We start from the raw sequence: 23,383 nt of genomic DNA on the forward strand, positions 1-23,383 counted from the left end.
TTTATCGCAGCACTATTTACAATAGCCAAGAATTGGAAGCAACCTAAATGTCCATCAATAGATGAATGGATAAAGAAGATGTGGTACATATACACAGTGGAATACTACTCAGCCATAAGAAAAGGCAAATCCTACCACTTGCAGCAACGTGGATGGAGCTGGAGGGTATTATGCTCAGTGAAACAAGCCAAGCAGAGAAAGAGAAATACCAAATGATTTCACTCATCTGTGGAGTATAAGAACAAAGGAAAAACTGAAGGAACAAAACAGCAACAGAATCACAGAACTCAAGAATGGACTAACACGTACCAAAGGGAAAGGGTCTGGGCAGGATGGGTCGGTTGGGAGGGATAAGGAGGGGGAATAAGAAGGGGGGTATTAAGATTAGCAAGCATGGGGGGGTGGGAGAAAGGGGAGGGCTGTGCAACACAGAGAAGATAAGTAGTGATTCTACATTTTGCTGTGCTGATGGACAGTGACTGTAAAGGGGTTTATAGGGGGGACCTGGTATAGGGGAGAGCCTAGTAAACAAAATATTCATCATGTAAGTGTAGATTAATGATAACAACAAAAAAAAAGCAGTTCCTGTGTGGTGACCTCCAACGAGTCCTACACAATGGTATAAAGGGCATATAAAAGTGTAGACAAAGGGTCTGTTTGTGTTTATACAGTGGATCAACGCCTAATTTGGCTACCCTGAAAATAAACTAAGATACGATATGAAAAAGAACTTCCAACATCAGCCCTCTCTGGAAGACTCATACCAGAAGATGATCATCAAAAAACCCCAACAAAGATCCACGTGCTGCTACAGCTGCAGATGCACTCATCCCACCAGTTCCTGGACTTGCCATGGGAATTAGGAAGGAGATATCTAAGCTGGCCTGTGCAAACAGTAAAACAACAAATTTGACTGGATCTATACTGTTGGAACTCAACCAAGAATTATGAGAAGTGCACATTGTAGCACTCCAAAATCCGGAAGATGACTGGTTAGCCAGAGACGGGTAAGATTCCTCAAGGGAGGAACAACCTAAGAGAGGCACAGTCGCAGGGGGGTCATCAGGTGAGAAATTGGGTATCAACAGAGGTGAGGCTTAGAACCTCACCCCCCGTGTTCTGAGAGAAATCTTTTGCATCCTTGTCTAACTTGGATTAACACATAGTCTACAGACACACACCTGATCATCTACATTTTCTCTCTTACAACACTAAACTATGTTTTCTACCTTTATCTTGTATCTACCTACCACTTCAGCATTATATTAAAAATAATAATAATAAAGAGAGAAATGTGATATCCACATATAAATCAAGTATAAAAATCAAACGAATATTCATATTTGAACTGCTTGTTTATAGTTCATAATGCATGAGCAAAACCGAAAGTTTCTGTGATGACTGCCCTTGTACTGTTCACCATGTAACTTATTCACTATGTAAGAATTTGTTCTCCATGTAAGAACTTGTTCGTTATGCTTCAGAAGATTGGAGACTGACGAAAATTAGGTTTGGGGTGGATTAATGATTGTGCATTGAGCATTGACTCCCCTATACAGAATTTTATTATTGTTAACAACCATTTGATCAATAAATATAAGAGATGCCCTCTCAAAAAAAGTAGGTTGCCCTTTTGTTCTGCTGATGGTGTCCTTTGCTGTATAGAACCTTTCCAGCTTGATGTAGTACTATTTGTTTATGTTTTATTTTGTTTCTCTTGCCTGAGGAAATGTGTCCAGGAAAAATACTGCTCATACTTACATTCAAGAAAATTTTGCTTAGGTTTTCTATTCATATTTTATGTTTTAATGTCTTACATTCAGGCTGTTGATCCATTGAGATTCTACTTTTGTATATGGAATTAGATTCTAGTTTTGTGTATGGAGTTAGATGCAATCCAGCTTCATTCTCTTACAAGTAGCTGTCCAGTTTTGCCAAGACTAGTGGTTGAAGAGGCTATCATTTCTCCATTGTATAACCATGGCTCTTTTATTGTATGTTAATTGACCATATATGCTTGGGTTAATATCGGGGCTCTCTAGTCTGTTCCACTAGTCTATGGGTCTGTTCTTGGGCCAGTACCAAATTGTCTTGATTACTGTGGCTTTGTAGTAGAGCTTGAAGTTGGGGAGCATAATTCCCCCTGCTTTATTCTACCTTCTCAGGATTGCTTTGGCTCTTTGAGGTCTTTTGTGGTTCCATATGAATTTTAGAACTATTTGTTCCAGTTCATTGAAAAATGCTGTTGGTATTTTGATAGGGATTGCATTTAATCTGTAGATTGCTTTAGGCAAGGTGGCCATTTTGACAATATTAATTCTTCCTAGCCTAGAGCATGGGATGAGTTTCCATTTGTTAGAGTCCTATTTAATTTATCTTCAGAGTGTCTTGTAGTTTTCAGGTATAGGTCTTCCACTTCCTTGGTTAGGTTTATTCCTAGGTATTTTATTCTTTTTGATGCAATTGTGAATGGAATTGTTTTCCTGATTTCTCTTTCTGCCAGTTCATTGCTAGTGTATAGGAACACAACAGATTTCTGTGTATTAATTTTGTATCCTGCAACTTTGCTGAATTCAGATATTAGTTGTAGTAGTTTTGGAGTGAATTCTTTAGGATTTTCTATGTATACTATCATGTCATCTGCAAACAGTGACAATTTGACCTCTTACTTACCAATCTGGATGACTTTATTTCTTTGTGTTGTCTATTTGCCATCACTAGGACCTCCAGAAATATGTTGAGTAAATGTGGTGAGAGTGGGCATCTTTGCCTTGTTCCCAATCTTAAAGAAAAAGCTTTCAGCTTCTCACTGTAAAGTATGATGTTGGCTGTAGGTTTGTCTTAGATGGCCTTTATTATGTTGAGGTACTTGCCCTCTATACCCATTTTGTTGAGAGTTTTTATCATGAATGCATGTTGAATTTTGTCAAATGCTTTTTCAGCATCTATGGAGATTATCATGTGGTTTTTTCCTTATTTTTGTTGATGTGGTGGACAATGTTGATGGATTTTTGAATGTTGTACCATCCTTGCATCCCTGAGATGAATCTCACTTGACCATGGTGTATGATCCTCTTGATGTATTTTTTTGTTTGGTTTGCTAATATTTTGTTGAGTATTGTTGCATCTATGTTCATCAGGGATATTGGTCTGTAATTTTTTTTTTTTGGTGTGGTCTTTGCCTGGTTTTGGTATTAGAGTGATTGATGCTGGCTTCATAGAATGAATTTGGAAGTATTCCTTTCTTTTCTATGTTTTGAAAATCTTTAAGAAGAATGGGTGTTATGTCTTCTCTAAATGTCTGATAAAACTCAGCGGTGAATCCTTCTGGTCCAGGGGTTTTATTCATGTGTAGTTTTTTGATTACCAATTAAATTTCATTGCTGGTAATTGGTCTATTCAGGTTTTCTGTTTCTTTCTGGGTCAGTCTCAGAAGGTTGTATTTTTCTAGAAAGTTGTCCATTTCTTCTAGGTTACCAGTTTGTTAGCATATAATTTTTCATAGTATTCTCTAATAATTCTTTGTATTTCTGTGGTGTCCATTGTGATTTCTCCTTTCTCATTTCTGATTCTGTTTATGTGTGTAGATTCTCTTTTTTTACTTAATAAGTCTGGCTAAGAGTTTGTCTATATTGTTTATTTTCTCAAAGAACCAGCTCTTGGTTTCACTTATTTTTTCTTTTGTTTTATTCTTCTCAATTTTATTTATTTCTTCTCTGATCTTTATTATGTCCCTCCTTCTACTGACTTTGGGACTCATTTGGTCTTCTTTTTCCATTTTCAATAATTGTGAATTTTGACTATTCATTTGGGATTGTTCTTCCTTCTTTAAATAGGCCTAGATTGCTATATACTTTCCTCTAATAACTGTCTTCTCTGTGTCCCACAGAAATTGGGGAGTTGTGCTGTTGTTTTCACTTCTCTCCATAGATTGCTTGATGTCTGTTTTAATTTGGTCATTGCCCCTTTGATTATTTAGGAGCATGTTGTTAAGCCTCCATGTGTTCATGGGTATTTTGTTTTCCCTGCATATTTTATTTCTAGTTTCATACCTTTGTGTTCTGAGAAATTGGTTGGTACAATTCCAATCGTTCTGAATTTACTGAAGCTCTTTTTGTGGCCTAGTATGTGATCTATTCTGCGAAATGTTCCATGTGTACTTGAGAAGAATGTGCATACTGTTGCATTTGGGTGGAGTGTCCTGTAGATATCTGTTAGGTCTATCTGTTCTAATGTGTTGTTCAGTGCCTCTGTGTCCTTATTTTCCGTCTGGTTGATATGTTCTTTGGAGTGAGTGGTGTGTTGAAGTTTCCTAAAATGAATGCATTGCATTCTATTTCCTCCTTTAGTTCTGTTAGTATTTTTTTTCACATATGTAGGTGCTACTGTGTTGGGTGCATAGATATTTATGATGGCTATACCCCCTTGTTGGACTGACCCTTTTCCATTATGTAATGTCCTTCTTTGTCTCTTGTTACTTTCTTTGTTTTGAAGTGTATTTTGTCTGATATAAGTACTGGAACCCCTGCTCTTTTCTCTCTATTGTTTTCATGAAATATCTCTTCCATCCCTTGACTTTTAGTCTTTCTATTTCTTTGGGTTTGAAGTGAGTCTCTTGTTGTCAGCATATAGATGGGTCTTGCTTTTTTATCCATTCAGTGACTCTATGTCTTTTGATTGGTGCATTCAGTCCATTTACATTTAGGGTGATTTTCGATAGATATGTACTTATTGCCATTGCAGGGTTTGGATTCATCATTACTAAATGTTCAAGGGCAGCTTCTTTACTATCTAACCTTTTAACTTAACCCACTTATTATGATATTATAAACATAGTCTGATGGTTCTTTATATATCTCCTTTGTTTCTCTTCCTCCTCCACTCTTTATATGTTAGGTATTTTATTGTGTACTCTTTGTGTTTCCCTTGACTGACTTTGTGGATACCTGATTTTATTTTCAATTAGTTAATATTTTGTTGGTCTACTACCTTTGCTGTTGGTTTTATTTTCTCTGGTGTCAGCTATTTAGCCTAAGGCATACTTCCATCTAGAGCAGTCCCTTTAAAATACACTGTAGGGATGGTTTGTGGGAGGTAAATTCCCTCAATTTTTGCTTATCTGGGAATTGTTTAATCCCTCCTTCAAATTTACATGATAGTCTTGCGGGATAAAGTATTCTTGGATCAAGGCCCTTTTATTTTATTACATTGAATATATCATGCCATTTCCTTCTGGCCTTTAAGATTTCAGCTCCATCAGCATGTTTATCACTTTTATTTTGATTTCTTTTTCAGGAAGATTGGTGATTTCAGTCTCACCAGGCCCTCTTTCTGATGTTTGAGTGATTTTAGATCGAACAACGTTCTTCTGCCTTTTCATGGCAATGGGACTAGTCGCTGGTGAGTGGCACATGTGTCAATTGGGAGAACAAAGTCCCTTCCTGCTTGTTGGTCACCCTGCCTCTCTCCACTGTTTGTGCCAATTAATCACACACAGGAAGCAGCTTCTGGGTTAATCCTCTAGGCTGCCATGGGTGGGGCAGCCCTCAGGATGGCCTAGGACACTGGCAGAGGTCACAGGCCAGCAGCATGTGTGTCTTCTGCAAAGACAAGGCACCTTTGCACCTCCCTGTCTCTGCACCCATCTCCTCTGTCTGTGCTGGTCAACCTCATGCAGGTAGTAGCCTCTGGTTTAATCCCCTCGGCTGCCATGGATGGTCCAGACCTCAGGATGGCCTAGGGAACTGGCGGGGTTGCAGGCAAGTGGTGTGTGTTCTGCTGCAAGAACAGAGCCCCTTTGTGCCTCCCTGACTCTGCACCCATTCCCTCTGTCTTTCCCAGTCAACTACATACAGGGAGCAGCCTCTGGGTTAATCCTCTGAGCTGCCATTGGCGGGGCAGCCTTCGAGATAGCCTAGGGAACTGAAGGGGGTTGCAGGTGAGCGGCATGTGTTCTGCTGAGAGAACAGAGCCCCTTCATGCCTCCTGGACTCTGTGTGCATCTCTTCTTACTGTGCCAGTCAAACACATGCAGTTGGCAGCCTATGGGTCTAGGTCTCATGCAGGGAGAAGCCTCTGTGTTATGCTGTGTGGTTGCTGTAGATGGGTCTGTTCTCCAGCTGGTCTGCCGCAATGGTGGCGACAGCCAGCTTACTCGCAGGTGCCGGCAATGGGGAAGGAATGGCAGGCTGCTTATTGCCATGAGGGGCCTCAGAGCTGCGTTGCCACCCAGGGGGATAGGGTGCCAGAAGTTCTTAAAGTTCCCAGCCTGCTAGGCTGAGTGTGCCAGGATGGTTTTGTCCACCTGTTAAGTCCTTGTCCCTTTAAGACTTTTAAAGCACCTGCTTTTCTTTTGTCACAGGGCAGCCAGCTGTGGGAACTTGTTCACAGTCTTAGTCTCGGATTTTGCTTTTCCTCTCCTCTAATATCCAGAGCACCATGCTATGTGTGTCTGTGCTCTTGGGACAGTTACTAGTGTTGGTTATTTATCAATCCTATGCTTCCACTCCCTCCCCACTCTGATTCTTTTCCTCCCACCAGTGGTCTGGGGTGGGGGGAGTGCTTGGGTCCCACTGGGTTATGGCTCTGTATCTTACCCTTTTCTGTGAGATGTTGGGTGCTCACAGATGTAGCCTGGCTGGTGTACTGTATCTTCTGGTTGCTTTTTTAGGAAGAGTTGTATTTGCTGTATTTTAAAAATGTATATTGTTTTTCAGCCACCCTACTCATGCTGCCATCTTTGACTGATCTCTTGATATATACCTATTTAGCCTATGTTTCTTCTTATGTAAGTTTTGGCAGCATTTGTCTTTAAGAAATTGATCCATTTTATTTAGGTTATAAGATCTGTGGCCATGATATACCTTTAGTATTCTTTTAATATCTGTGTATCTGTAGTGATATCCCTTTTTGCATATCTAATTGTTTATTCTCACTGTGTTTTTAGTTACACTGGCTAAACCTTATCATTTTTATTGATTTTTTCAAAGAACTAGCTTTTCAAAGAAACAACTTTTTTTTTTCCCTGTTGATTTCCTGTTTTGAACTTCATCAGTTTCTATGGAAATTCTTACTATATCTTTTATATTGCTTCCTTTGGATTTAATTTGCTCTTCTCTTCCAATTTTTCTAAATGGAAACTTATGTTGATTTTAGTTATTTCTTCATTTTTAATAAATTCATTCAATGCTATAAATGTCCCTCTAAGTACTGCTTTAGCTACATCCACTCATTTTTGTTAAGTTTTGTTTTCATTTGCATTTAGTTCAAAGTATATTTAAATTCTGTTGAGATTTCTTTTTGAACCCATGTATTATCTGAATTGTGTTGTTTAATCTCAATATAGAGTAAAAGAGTAAAAAAGAAAATGTTACAAGAGTTCATTTACTTCCATTTGGTAGAATCTAGGAAACATTCTAGAGGAAGTGACACCTATATTAAGCCTTAGTGGTTAAATACAACTTGAATAGGAAGAGAAGTACAGAAAATACATAACTCATTGAATATCTCAGCTTTTTATATGTGTGTCTGGAAAAAACTCACCATTTTTCTCTACTCACACCCAAATTTCTGACACCAGATGTGTGGGTTTTCCACACCAAGTAGTTCTGACAGTAACCTCCTAGAGTTATCATAGACCCCATAGGTAAAGGACTCCATCCCACAAGACTGCCCTCTCCTTCAGATGCCAGTCACAAGTAGTGCACTCCCAGGTTACCCACAACTTCTGTCCAACTTGGCCAGAAATTAGAGGTTCCACAACTTAACAAGTGAACAATAGTCATCCTAGACAGAAAACTACAAACTAAATTCTGTATTTCCCATTTCATATATATGGTAATTGGACTCAGAAAACTAAGGAAAGCTGACTAAAGTCACAAATTTAGCAAGTGGCAAACTCAGATTTCAAAATTAGGTCTCTGTAGAGAACGCAAATCCTGGGCTTTCAATCCTATAACTTTTTCAGCAAATAGGCCCTAACAGTGTATGGACTTGGCCTTCTTATTAGTTCTGCTAAGCTTCAGTTTCCACATTTTTAAATGAAAATATTAACATTTCTTTTACATTGTGTGATTGTGTAAATTAAAGTCTTGGATGGTTCACAATAGCATAATAGGTAAAAACCTGTCAAGTATTATCAACTATTGTGTTCAAACACTCACTGTCTCTTTTTAAAGTTATATTAACACCTGAATGTATAATTTAATTTTGTTTCAGCCAGATTTTATTTTTTAGTCTATACCAGAGTTTCTACTCTAAAAATCTGTTAGAGAAATTCCTGGTGGGAACCATTTAAGAGATATGAAAACTATAAGAGATATTGAAGAAATTATGCTTAGCTTTGTGTGTCTTTTGGCAAGCCATTGGATGTCTTAAAGTTGAAGGAGGCTGGATCTGAGATTATTAGAAATGGCCATTATAAATGAAAGAAATTTGCTTTGTCTTCTTATTTACTATTATGTCATATTCACGCCTTGCAGAACAATTCATTATATTTTAATGTCCTACTGAAGTCAAAAAGCTGTGACACAGAAGTACAGGAAAAACCTATGAGACATATGTATATATATATATATATACATCTCCGTAAATGTATTTAAATAGAAGGGGTGACTATAGGGAACTGTTAATAACCCTAAAAGAAGTAAAAACTCTAGCAGAATGAAACGGGCTCATCAGAGTCACTGTTGACAGATGGAAGTCATGACAAGTTGGAGCAAACAGGTGTGAGGAAGAGTTGATTATAACTTAGACGTACTTTTTCCTGAAAGATAAATTATCTGCACGGCTTTGTAATTACCATAGGGTAGCAGTAAAGTATAATAAAAAAAGTAAATCAAGGTAATAAGATTTGTGACCCAGATTTGAGGAGGAAAGTTACAGATGGGTCTGGGTCCAGAAAAAGAGATGGAGAGATGTTGGAGTAAGGAAAAAAGCATATTTTTTGTATATAACCCAGAATTTCCTGTCAGTCATTGAGTCTTACAGAGGCTTAAGCTAGTTGCAGGGGTCCTTGAAAAGGAAAGGAGATTTAAGAGGAAGGACATGAGGGAAGTTTGTTACAGGGGAAGATTTCACATGACAGCTGAGGTGCCACGAGAGTCTTTCGGAAGTGGTTCAATTTGATGCGAATGTCTTAATTCCACTAATTGATGAGACATTTGGCTCAGGATTAATTGTCAGAGTTCAGGATAGGTAGAGATATACAACATATTGTGAAAATAAAATAATCTATTTAGATTACCTGGTGCATGGTATGACCTCCTTAAATAATGTTTCTTTACTGTTACTTTTTTTCCCTAAATCTATGCTTCTTCTAATACACTTGTGCTTCCTCACTGCATGAACCCTGTACCTATAAGTCAACCTGACCTACCTTTTCACCAATCTTCTACAAGTTGATAGAGAGATATATAGATCCTCTAAAAGTGTTTCGTGTGAGATATAAGGATGGCGAGGAAAAATTGAGGTTAGATCATAAAGAGTCTTCTTAGTCATTTTATGGAATGCAAATTTTACAAAATAAAAGGGCGATGAAGAGTCCTCCGAGTTGTCAAGGGAATCTAATCAGTCCATTCCTGAACCAAATAGAGGCCTCACACTCTTCAAGGAATTTGGGTCAGCTTCATTAGGTGTCATAAGTCCACCGTAAGGGATCATGCATACCCACCCTTCTTTGGGACCCAAAAAAAAAAACTGAACTGACATATAAACTAACTGGAGCAGATAGGTAGGAATCTTTCACTAGCAATCCTATCCCCAGTTTTTGAAGTAGAAGTAAAACTGTTATCAGAATTGGAGAAACTCAATTTAATAGCAAGTAACTTAAGTATTGCTAGCCTCTGTCTTCTCATTCTGAAAGGATAAGAAATAACACCTTAAGTATTTGCTTTTAGAATTAAACAGTATTGAGTGTTCAAATAGGAAAATTTTTAGCATGTGATTAGAGCTTAGTATTGCTGCTTTTGAAAATTAAAATCCAGCAATTTATAAACCCAATCTGTGCAAGTGTCAACTTAAATGACATTGGAGACTGCTTGCAAATTAAGTACAACCAAACAAATAAATTTCCCTTGCACCTTTGTGTACTGATTCCTTAGAAAGAGTAATTGTAGTGCAAGTCTTGGTAACATAGGTGTAACTTCCATGGGTATGTCTTTGGAACTTTGAAATAGATTTATCTATTTTGTACTTACTGTTGATAAATTTGCTTTTTTCATCCCAAAATAATGTTCAAATATCTATTCTAGGCCAGGAACTCGCTAGGCAATTTTCTGTCTGAAATATTTTTAATTCCCTTTGATTTTCTACAAGTCTGTGAAAATTAAACATACAAACTCCAAATGCTCAATAAATTTTCACAAAGGAAAAACACTGATATAGCAAGAATCCAAATAAAGGTGTAGAAAGTCACCAGCTTCCCTGAAGTCATACCCTCTTTCAGTCATTTACCCTGCCTCTTTTTATGGTTTGCTTGTCTCTTAGTATTGAATTGTATAGCTCTTTATATATTATGGAGAAACCTGCTTTATCAGATATTTGTTTTTGAATATTTTCTCCCTCACTATTATTTTCTTGGTGTCTGTGTCATATGCACTAGTCAGAGTATAGAATCAGATGCCTGGAAGCTGTTGGGATTTTGGTTGGTTCTTGATCTTTGAAGTCAAAAGGAGAGGGGGAGTCAAGGGGGATAAAGATAGAAAGAGACCAGTCTGGGGATTGGGATGGTGGTGATAGTGGTAAGGGGTGTCAAAAGTTGCTTGCAGAATGGGATGGACAGGATAGCAAGAGGTTTGGGAAACCAGAGATATGGGAGGTGGTCTTAGGGAAAGCATGTCACTGCTGGGGCTAAGTCAGGTACGGGACTTGCCTCTTGGTGACAGGTCTCACCTTACTTGGTTAGCCTGACTTTCTGCTCTTCCTGCTTTTTGAGGAGACTCTCAATTAACACTTACAAGGCCTCTACTCTTACCTTTAGTAGCCCATGGTCCACTGAGGGTAGCATATGTCAAAAGAGGTGGTGTTTTAATGCAATGTGGAATGATCTCTAACTCTTAACAGAGTTTTGAACTGAGTAGAAGGAGGAAGGAGGGTTTCGGCAGCTGCAGCTGGAGAAAGGGAGAGATCAGGTAATTTGTTGTAAGGGATAAGAATATTTAGAGTTAAGGACCATTTGATTTAACAGTACAGCTCAAGGAGTCATTGGATGTAAACTACTCAGACCTCACAAATCCACCTCAATATAGAAATCACCTAACAGAGATGCTTTCAGGAGAACACGTCTTCACAGGTTGCTGAATGGGCTCTTAATACAGCATAAATATAGACAAGTGTCCTGAAGGTGTCGTCCAATCTGTTAGTTCACAATTTAAAAACAGGAGTGTGTTTGACTGGAATCCCAAAGCCAGTTGGATAAAGATAATCAATGTGAGGGTGTGTTCTACAGGCCTATTAGCTGTTATTACGGTGGGCTTCCCTAAATAGTGAATCACAGTTCACCCTAATGCAGAGGAAACCCACAGGGTTAGGGAGAGGGATGGGTGTATTTAGGAAAGCTTTCCATCCCACCCCTCCCATGTCCTGATGAAATCTGAGCTGATGGCTTAACACTGAAATCACAACATCACTCTGGTATTGAGACCTAACTCCCCTTGTGAAATAATTCTATGACGTTCCCATTACTCTAGGGATAAAAATGAAATGCTTTGTCTTGAATGACAAATTTCTTCATGATCTAGTCCCTGCTTATCTCTCCAGCCTCACCTAAAACCAATTTCCTTGTCATCTATGTGCTGTAATCACCGTAAACTGTTTGTTTTAATCCTCACGTTGAGCCATGATCTCTGGTCTTTGTATTTGATGTCCTTGCTTTGCCCTCACTGCCTCTACCTTCTTCATCTTGCTCACCTCCTGCTCTTTTGTTCAGGCCTCACCTTAGGCATCACCTCTTCTGTAAAACATACAAAATCATGAGAAGAGATGAGCTATCTCTCTGATGGGTTCACAGTACCACCTCATCAATTATTTTATAACACTAGTTATTTGGGTGGAATTGAGATTCTTTATTTACATGACTTCCCCAGTCTACCAACTACTTGAAATCAGAAACCTTAATCTTCCATCCAGTAAATTCCAAACTCCTACACCAGTACCTGGCTCAGAATAGATGTTCAATAAATGTTGAAATATTTGAAGAGATGAATGAATGAACTGAGGAATATAACCCAGAAAAAAATCCCGTTTCAAGCAAGTGACTTTCCCTAAGCTATTATAGTTGCTTCACCCCCCTCCCTATGCAGGGACTCAACTTCTTTGTAACCAGTGATCGATTTTCATAGACAAGCATTGCCCATCTTACAGAATGGGTACATTTCTGATAAAGTTTATTTTTGTAATGTTTTTGTAATTTGAAATCTAGTTTCCCGTAGATGTACAATGTAACTACCTTCATTTCCGATAGTTGGAATATAACCAGTTACTTTTTATATTTTAGTTGAAATGCTGCTTTTGTTCTCCCCACCCTTTACTTTTCTCTGAACTTTATAGTCAGTAAATTAACCCTTATATGCATACAGAAAATACACTTGAAGGTATAGAAAGCAACTGAGTAAACTTGCAAATTCCAAATAACTTCTTACTATATTTGGTGGTTTATTAATTTGCCTTGTAACATATTTGGTTTAATTAATATGAAGCTCAACTAAATGGTTTACAAGTGTGTTTTCTGCTATGTAAATTTAAGCCTGAAATTCATTTCTATGAAAAGTTAAAAGGGAAAACTTCAAAAAAAATATGTGAGAGTCAGGAAGTAAATGGCCATTTTTTCTTATTTTCCACTTTTTTTTGTCATTTTGTTACATTGCTGTATAATGGGGAAAAACAATTCTTTAGAAGTAAGTAGAAGAAATAAAATGCTTTGGATTTCATTATAGACAATTCAGACTTCCTTGGGTCCATGTATTTGTTAGCTTTCTCCCCCCTCTGGAGACCTCTTTAGCATCAGTGGCTGAGAAATCAATTGAATGAGTTCTATGACATTCACACTGCCTGTCTCTTCCGTACTACTCTCGGAGCTTAAAAGAAAGCCATTTATTCTCTTGTGATTCTTCTGCTAGTACATGATGAAGGCTTTGCAAAGTGTCATTTAAGTGGTATCTCCATACTTACAGCCTGACTCTTTTGCTTGACGTAGACTCTCACAGTCCAGTCAGTACCTGGGATGTAAACAAAGATAATGCTTTTGATTTTCACACTGAACTTGTCTATCTTAGGACTCACGCTTCCCTCCCTCCTTTCCCTTCTCCTCCTCCTTATCTCAGACAATAAAATGAGTGATGACGATCCTTTAATTTGAATGGCATCTGATAGCGCTTTTACAAAAGAATTAACATGCCTACTGGGTAGAGTAGTGTTGTACAAAGAACTCAAACTTTGGAACCAAAAGTCTTCGGAATTTGCAACCTGTTTCTAGCATTACCTCTTTCATATCTAGGAAGGGTTATTTAAATTTTTATTTTCTTTTTTGTAAAATGGGAGAATTACTTCATAGTCTTTATGTGAACATTATTTTTTTGTTGGTTTGCTTATTTATTTACTTAACAAGTATTTATTAGGTGCCAGAAGCTCTTCCAAGCACTGGAAATACAGCACTGAACAAGGCAGAGCAAGTTCTCTCTTGTATAACTTCCCTTCAAGTTGATGAGTCAGACAAAACAACTATAAATATTTTTTTGGTATCATTAATCTATAATTACATGAGGAACATTATGTTTACTAGACTCCCCCCTTCACCAATTCCCCCCCCACATACCCCATTAAACTATAAGTATTTTATAATATTAGATAAATGACATTGTACATGTCAAGTAACTGGCACATGGTAGTGTAAGGTTGAAGGCACTGTGGGGAGGGGTGAGCATGTCAGACACTGATGACGTGCCAAAGTCCCCGGCTGCTGCCCCCTCCCAACCTGAAAAATGTGCCTTAAACTAGCCAATCCTTGCACCGCTGTAAATCTAAGCTCTGCCTCCCCCTACCCTACCTTCTTTAAAAATTTGCTGCCTGTCTACTTTGGCGCCACTTCCTCAGCCTCCATTTCCATAGACTGGGGAAACTCGCCCGGGGCATTCAAATAAACTACCTGGCCCTTTGTTGCCTCTCTTCGCCTGCTTATTTCAGCTAAAATTTATCCTACAAGTAGGTCTCAATAAATGGTATCTTCCTTTTTACTTCTATTACTATTGCAGGTAGTAAGATTTTAATCCATTTATTTTCCTTTTCCTATTTATAAAGTGAATGTGATGGTTTTGTGAGGTGGCAGCTTGGCTGTTCTGAACTACTACCGTCCCCAGATTTCCTTTTCTAGCATGTTTCCAGTTAGAGTTGGCTGCTGAGATTTTCTTTAAAGAGAGCTACAAGAAGGAAAGGCTGCAGCAGCCATTTTTAGCAAACACACATCTCTAGTTATTCAACACTAATTTAGATACTGCTGTGAAGGGATGTACAGATACAACTAAAGCCCTTAATCAATATGCTTTAATGAAAATAGAGTATTTTGGGTAGGCATGATTTAATCAGTTGGAAGCCCTTTAAAAAAGTATTTAGGCCTTCCCTGAGCAGATAGACACCCAACAGAAGCTGGATCTGTTAATTGCTCTCCCTTCCTCTGGGTCTTCCTTTCCGACTGCCTGCCTGTGGATAGCAAGCGTCAGCTCATTCCTGTGGGGTTACAGCCTGCTCATGAGCTTTCCTTCTGGCTACCTGCCCTAAGGATTTTAGGCTTCAAACATAGGACTTTTAGTGTGTTTAATACAACTGGCTTATGCCAATTTATATATATGTGTGTGTGTGTGCGTGTGTGTGTGTGTATGCAGACATACACATATATATGTATTTTATTGGTTCTGCTTACATGGTTGAACTCTAAAATATATGTCATTTAAAACATTTTAAAATTCTAAATGGCAGATAGAAATTACCATTGTAAATATTTAAATTCACCTGTTTTTCACTAAAAATATAACATATGCATTTTCACATAACATTACAAACTCCCTACAAACAGAATTTTATTTGCTATATAATAATTGTTGTGTGAATGCATTTAGGATAATTATTCTATTTTATGGCTACACATAAAATTATAATAAGCATCTTTATACATAAAGCTTATTTTGTATTTAGTGTTGTTATTAAAGGACGGAATTCCAGAGGTGGAATTGTTGGGTTAAATGGTATGTGCATTTTGTGGCTATCAGTATGTTTTTGAAAATATTGTAACCTTTCTATTCCACCAACAACACATATGAGGCAACTGAGATCTTGCTTAAAATAATTACATGCTCAAGTTAGCTAGACTCCTTAAACTACCACAACCTGCAAATAGAAGAGTAGAGTTCTGCAAAGAATTTCATTGCTCTTTGCTATAAAATTTGTGGAAATCTTATCAAAGTTTATATAAGAATATTTTCCTTGTCTTGTTGCTGTTTGGTGTCTATAATTTGTCAGTACCTTACCTTTTTATATGTACCACAGTTATTCATCTCACTTTTATTTACCTATAGTAGGAGAAAATTATTCTAAGTGTTTTTGCTATCATTGCTTATAATTCATCCTGCAAGTATAAGGTCTTCCTCAGTTAGTTATATACTACTATGACTAATTTGCTACTTAAAAATGTTCTGTTCCTCCATCGAGCACTAAGAAAAATATTTCTATAACTTTCCTTCATGTCTCCTCCTCTTCTATGCAACAAACATTTCTTGGGTACCTAAGGAAGTTTGCCTCATCTCTATTATCCAGGTGATTAAAATGTACTTGGGAAGGTAGATAATGTATAAGTAAACACACAGAATTAAACTTTTGAAAGCACAATGGTGGAAAGAATACGATGCAATCATAGTAAATCAGGAGTGGAGTACATGTACATTTAGGAGGCCAGATCTCACTTAAATAAGGTGACTGGGAAGGCTCTCTATGGAGGTAACATTTAGCAGAGGACCTGAGGACTATGAGAGGTTAGCTGCATACTGGAGTAGGAGCATAGCTTCACAGAAAAAAAAAAAAAAAGAAATCCCTGACAGAAAAGAAATACACAAGGTTCTAAAATTACCTGTTCGAGGAACTGAAAGTGGGTCAGTGTGACACACACAAGGCTAAAGGCAAAGAGGCAGAGAGTGAGGCTGGAAAGATCACAAGAGAGGTCGAACAGAGGAAACCTGAGTGCCAAGCATGAGTTTGGATTTGTCCTGAGCACAGTAAGAGATCAGAGAAGAGATTCTAGCAAGTGAATAACATGATTAGATTTTCATTTTAATGGTAATGGTAAAAATCTGATATTTACCAGTGTCTATTTGCCAAGCATTGTACATGTTTTATTTCATTTAACCCTCAAAATCACCTAAAAAAAGAGATGATCAGTCTAATTTAATGTGTGAGTAATTGGAGATTGAGGTAGCTCAGTTATTCATTTAAGGTCACATAGCTAAAAGGGACAGAGCCATGATTTAAGCCATTGCTTATCCACTATCCCAAGCTGCCTGTCCAGTTTTCTGAAACTAATAGCCATGTTTGGCAGTAAGTACCTGTTGGATAAATTTTATTTATTTTATCTGTCTTCTTCTCTTACACCTTCTCTTTCTTCATTTTCTCTTTCTTCCCACTCACTCAGGTTTTCCCTTTCATCTTCTGTAGCCAGGCCTTGGTTTTAATGTCTGGCTTTTAACCAGTTAACATGGCAATCCTAACACTATTATAAAACTACAAATGAGAAACATGAATCTTCATTTAAAGCTATTGTTCGGACTTTCTGTTCATTTTAGAAAACTGGGCGTAGGTATTTATCTAAAAATGCTTTGCAGTCTGGGCTAAGATTTCTCGAGGCTCAGGCACATGAAGAGAGTAAAATTTGTTTATTACAAGTCATGAGCCATTCCCAAGACTAACAGGAATTGCTGTTAGCCTGGTTGACTGCACTGAAAGTACAAACCTATTTCCCTAAAACTGGATCTCATTCTTATCTGTTGTGGCTTCCCATAACAATCACTTCTATCTCTATGATTGGGCACATGTAAGAATTTCCATTTAATTATCAGCAGGTTATAATACAAATGACCGGGTAAATGTATCCTAGTATGTGCATTAAGCTTTTGAAGTAAGCCTTTCATGAAATTTATTCCAAGATATCCTGAGTTGGACATTCTCTGCTTAATATCCAGAATAAACCTTCAATAAACCTGCATGGTATGCATTTATTACATTTTAAAATGCAAAGTTCCAAACTATAAAATTGCATTTCAATATCTGAAAATATCCTCTAAAATTAAAATTATCTGCTTTATAGTTGGCCATAAAGGGGCAATTCTATTCATTTATCTACATTCAGACCTTTTGTTGTTGTGAACAATCACTCAAACAAAAATTACTGAAATCTGCACACTGTGGTAGGAGCTAGGGAGAAATCTAAGAGAAGCATCTCATTCTCCAGAGCTAATAGGAAAGGAAACAAAAAAACAATCCCTAGTGACACTATCAGAAGTTTCTAGTACCAGGAGCTGTGGAGCTGGAGGAGAGAGTAAAGATTTCATCAAGATGTTGAGCTTTGAGCTGAGTTTGAAGATGGGGTCTTCAAGCTGAAGAAGAGAGAATAAGGAAAGTCAAGATAGGAGGAAGAGCATAAGCCACGAAGAAACACATCTTGCTCATGGAATTGGTAGCATTTTCTTTGGAATATGAATTGAAGCCCTGAAATTATGAAGGAAATGATGAAATTTAAAGCTTGAAATGAAAGCAGGACCATGTTAAGGAGTTAGGCATCTAACACTCAGAAAACACAAAACAGTTAGGGAAAGTTAACAAGGGAATAAAATGCCATTTGTGCTTTAAGATTATTGAGTTGCAGTTGCCTAATACATTTTTTGACAATTTTACCCAATTATATTACTTCCTTCAAAGAATATACGCCTTCAGAATCTGAGTTATACATTGATTTATATGTGCCATAATCATTTATGTACTTGTGGTGCAACAATAAGATTGTTCATAATTGACTGTAAGTACCTCAACTTCTGGGTTTCCTGGAAAAGCAATAGCTGGAATCTGGGATTTCCTCACTTCTTCTAGGAGGAAGAGCTACACCGAACTCCGCTTCCCGCAGCTACCACATCTCCAAATGATTGGCAGCTGTCACTCCCAGAATTCTCCTATAGAAACTTCTCCTATAGACATACAAATTCAGAAAGGTTAAAAAGAAGGCTGGGCAGTGTTGAGAAAGGCTGGGTAGAGAAGGTAAAGTCTGACCTGCGTCTTGTTAGTATGAGAAGAAAAAAGGAGAGGTGGACCGTTTTAGACAGTGATGTTCATTTTCATCAAAGTCATGGAGGCAATAAGGATTGTGACAAATTCATATGATTTGAAAGTGGGTTATAGGTAGAGGATATTATTGAGACATTGAAAATGAAGCTTAACTTATGCACATTAACATTAATATTTATAATTATTTGAAATCTGCTCACCTGGAGATACTTCCTGCCAGCAGCTGTAGACACATTGGATATAGAAGCTACATGGACAAGTTTTGCATATTCATGGAAATTGATCATTTTAATTCTTTATTTATACATTTTCATTCAAGTACTTGTTGAATGTCTATTATGCTTCATAGTATATGGAAATTTAAAGATCAGTCAGACTTAATACTCTCCCTCAAGGGATTCTAGGGTGATTAGAATAAAACAAGAAGTATGTAAGTAAATATTTTTGTTTTATTCAATTAAATCAAAGAAGGCATGAAAAAGTGTGAATGCTCAAGTCATTATGGAAAATCAGAGGGGGAAAATTGCTCATCTATGTGGAAGGTTGTTTGGGAGATTTTCATTGAGGAGGTAATTTTTGAGTCAGCTCTAGGAATATGAGTAAAAACTTCAAAAGCAGATTGTAGAAAGGAAAGTCATTTTAGATAGAGAACACTTAGATGTGTCTGAAGTTATCTATTTTTAATAATTGAAACTTGCTAGATTCAGACTATAATCTCATTTCTCCTTTTGTTGTACCATGGTGCTAAATATATAAAGTACAGAGGTCAGGCATAAAAATAATAAGCTGTTGAGGAATGTAAGCCCATGATTTGAATCCTAGCTCTCTTTGGATTAAGTGTTCATTAGGAGGGTGTGTCTTTAAGACTCAATTTCCTTAGTTGTAAAATAAAGTTAATAAGACCAATTTTTAGGGTAATTATGAAAATTAGAAGAGATGGTATAAAGCCCACAACACAGTTCTTGATACATGCTAGCTCCTTATAGTACACCTATCATACACATTGCTGGTTTGTCTGAGTTTCGTAACAACCAAGCAATTTAGTATGGTTTTTGTGGTTTTTTTCTTGATATCATTACCAAGCCATAGGTATAACTTTTAAATGGAGAATGGGGCCCATGGACAAAGTTTTGGGCTAAACCACTAGGAAGCTCATTCTAGAGGAAATTGGTTAGCTAATCAAACTTGTTTTAATTACTTAATTAGTTTGTAATCAGACTTACCCTTCTAGATTCTGTTCCATGTATTCTTTATCTTTTCTATAGGTTGGTCCAAAGAGGTTACTTCAATTTTCTTGCTGATGTCCAGTTACTCCATGTCCTCCCTAAATGCCTCTGTGTCACCAGCGGTAAGGAAGGAATACAGTACACCTTGGAAAAAGGATCCTGTCATCTTTGTAAATCACAGTGTGCAACTGTTTAGAAATATATCATTTTTCTTGATATCTTGTCCTCTCACTCTGGTATTCTTTTCTGCTGACAGTTCCAAAATATTGGTGTCTATAGATCAGATTCCCTTCAAAATAGGCAGAAACACCAGAATTTGGGGGCCCATTTCAAGAGAAAAACTAACAACATATCCGTTATCTGTAAACTTTTATTAAGCCAAGCCACATTTCATTAATTATTATCCTTATGTCTCCAAGTGTCCTCTAAACTATTTTATTTCATGATCTAATCATTCTGATAATTTGGAGAGCACCATTTTTGTCTGTAATGTAAAAATAATTTTTGTTTACATGTGTGGCCCATGATACAACATAAATACCAAGCATTATGGCACAAAAGTTTAATAGATAGTATTTAATAAACACAAATCTGTTTTATTTTTCAACTAATTTCTCTTTTTGTTTCTCACATGAAATTCAGTGAAGGCCATATATATGTTTTAAAAGATGAATTGACTTTATTATTTCTTCTTTTTCCCACAAAAATCAAAAGGATTACATTAGCATTTCATACAATAAGATTTGGCACTTGAGGCTCACAGACAGAAGTGTAGATGAATTATTCACATTTGAGAGGAAAGTCAATTGGAGGAATAAACATTAAAATGATTTGCAATCTGCAGTTATTCAAGAGAGACAGAATCATCAAGTGTAGGAGAAAGTTGAGAACACCAGAAAATAAATGGCTCAATTGATTTAAGGGATGTTTTCACATCACCCAAATTTTGAGAAAGACCCGGATCGAACAAAAAGTCCTATTAATGTCTTTCATCTCTAAGATGGTGAAATTACATATTTTATTATCATGTTTATTGTTATTATTGAATCAGATTTTCTCAGGGGCTAGAATCATTCTGATTAAAATTCAGAAAAAAATTGAAGTTATATTGACTTTGGGACAGCTAAGATACAACTTAACTTATAAATCATCTTTTTGGTTTCCTAAATGGCAGGGAGTTAACATCCCACAAGTCAGAACAATGTCCAAAATTGTCCAAGAAAACCAAGGAATTGCCTGTGAATGATAAGAACATGATTTTAAATGTGCACAACATAACCTTCCTTCCCAGATGTAAGTGAAGCAGCTAAGTACCACAAAACCTGTTGTCCTTTAAAGAGAACAAGCCTGTCCTCTAAATCTGGCTATGCCCTTGACCCATGGGCAAGTTACTAAGCCTCACAGAACCTCACCAAACAGTGGGCTTTCTGAGACTGGACTGTATGTGAAGTACCTAGGACTTTTCCTGGATCAAAGCAAATACATAACCAATATTTTCTACCACTCACTAAACACTGAGTAGCTCCACATCAAAAGTAGGTTCACATTCCCCTTTAGCATTCCTGGTCAACATGAATTAAAACATACTTATATATGTATATATATATATATATGTACATACATATAAATGCATCATTATATGGGGGAAAATATAAGGTTTCTAAGGATTTCCAAATTAGCTAAGTCAGAGTAAGATGAGGTTGCATGACGTAGAGGCTAAGGGCAGGCCATCCCAAAAAGTTCCACTTGGGCATATTGATCATTTTGAATTAAAAGTTACTTAAGGAAACAGCCACTGCAAGAACACTGACCCCTCCTTTGTCTCTAGAAAGCAGGAAATGATCCCCCACTTACAAGGGTGTGTCTCCCTATCATCCTCACCAGGGAGAAGGAATTCAGAGCCAAGGAGGCTGTGCAAACACACCTTGTTACTTTTACCAGTTGACTACCCCAGCCCAAATTTTGTTCAGAATTCCTTACTAATTGAAGCTCCTGAACATAAATTTTCTTTGTCCTATCAATTCCTCACAGATTTTTTTTTTTTTTTTTTTTGAGCAGTGAGAAAGCTTTATTTAAAAGTATGTACTTAAAGAAAGAAAAGTGTGGCATCTTCAGAGGGGAGGTGAGCTGAAAGACCTGGGATTTTGTCTTTTTTGAGGCTTTCAAGAAGGGGCAAAGGGTGGAGGGGGGTTGTTGGGCATAGGCTTGACTTGTGGTCTCAAGATGTCTCCCTCTAGTGAAGGACCTGTCCTCATTCACAGTCAGTACTCCAGATAGTTCTGTAAGATAAACTCAACACAAGGGATTTATTGATCCTTTTTCTTCTCCTAGACAGTGGTTACCTCCAAGCAGTGGGGACATATCAGTTAAGACTGTCTGCCCTGCCTTAAGATTGAGTGGGTAGTTGTCTGATTACCAAAAAAATATGTTAGAAATCTTACTTCTCAACACTGTTTTTTTTTTAAAGTGGAATCTTAGCCTTAAGATGAGTCCCTCCTGTTCTTACTCTGTTTATATCTGGGCATTTTTCATCATAGGCAAGAAAAGTTAATCATGATGCTTTTGCCACGTACGTGCCCTATCTCAGCAGGAAGCAACTTTTATCTATGATACATTCACACCAGTGATGAAGCTAAACACCCCACTCACTGTGGGATGAGCTTTTCGGGAATCACCCTGCAATGCTCACTGGTCATTTACCAAATATGCCAAAATACTGTGCAAAATGCTTTCTTTATAATCATCTAAATTATCCTTCACAAAAACTCTGTAAGATGAGTATTATTATTCTTATTTCACAATGTGAGTTTCCCAGGGTGCTAAGTATTTTGTCAATATCTGCATGATCCTAAAGGACAATGCTACCCTGTCTAGTCTCATCATAAACTATATATTGCACACAGAGCATTACCTTATTTACAAATTACTCCTTTGTAAGTCTGTTGTTTTTTTCTTACTAACTAATCCAAAATTCAATATAGAGCTTAACCATAGAATTCAACAATGGTCTTGGGAGAAAGCAATTCAGAATTTGAACCTGAAATGTGAGATAATACATAGTTTCCTTATTAAAACTGTATAGTTCCTTAATTCCTTACTTGAGCACATCCCTTTTCAACTTACAAAGCATGTCTTCATTATCTGATTCTCTTCTGTCTTGCTCTCCTCAGCCAGCAGGGCCTGGATAATGGATACAGGGATGGGTTTAAAGGATTTTCTTGATGAGTGAACAACACAGTCACAGATCTGCAGATATGTAGAACTGTGGGACTCATCATTGAATGCTGGTCATATGAATCAATTCCAGGGAGTGTTTTCTTTCTTGAGTTATGTAGCTCCTCATTTGCATCCTTTATTTACTTCTTATGGCTTCGGGATACTGTTCTCTTTCTTCTTCCAACTCTGTTGTTACTTTTAACTAAGACTTCTCTCCTAATGGATGTGATTTCAGTTATTCTGGTTGAGTGAAAGAAATACATGGCTCTTTTGAAGTTTTCCTTTTAGTCAATTTTCCTTTCCCCCTTCGCGAGGCGCTGGGTTCTCTCAGGTGCGGATGTGGTCTGGATATTGTCCTGTGTCCTCTGGTCTTTATTCTAGGAAGGGTTGTCTTTGTTATATTTTCATAGATATATGTTGTTTTGGGAGGAGATTTCCGCTGCTCCACTCACGCCGCCATCTTCCGCCCCTCCCTCTCCTCACAGATTTATTGTCTCTTTGTCTAAAAGTATAACACTTGTCTACTTCGGCCATTTCTTTAGGTCTTAATTGCATTATTGGGCCTGTGTGTGCACATAATTAAGCTTTGTGGAGTTTTTTTGTTTGTTCTTTTCTCTTGTTAATCCGTT

The 23,383-nt window shown here is 37.3% G+C and overlaps 1 long non-coding RNA gene across 1 annotated transcript in view; it reads left to right on the forward strand.

Annotated features, from left to right (window-relative positions):
• The window catches only part of LOC118917556 (uncharacterized), a 62,220-nt gene that overhangs the window by 20,582 nt on the left and 18,255 nt on the right, over positions 1-23,383 (forward strand). The window contains exon 3 of the long non-coding RNA XR_008999194.1: positions 19,578-19,718. This is a non-coding gene — a long non-coding RNA (uncharacterized LOC118917556). The remainder of the gene's footprint in view (positions 1-19,577; positions 19,719-23,383) is intronic.

The sequence above is a fragment of the Manis pentadactyla genome, chromosome 9, assembly GCF_030020395.1.
Source record: "Manis pentadactyla isolate mManPen7 chromosome 9, mManPen7.hap1, whole genome shotgun sequence".
NCBI lineage: Eukaryota > Metazoa > Chordata > Mammalia > Pholidota > Manidae > Manis > Manis pentadactyla.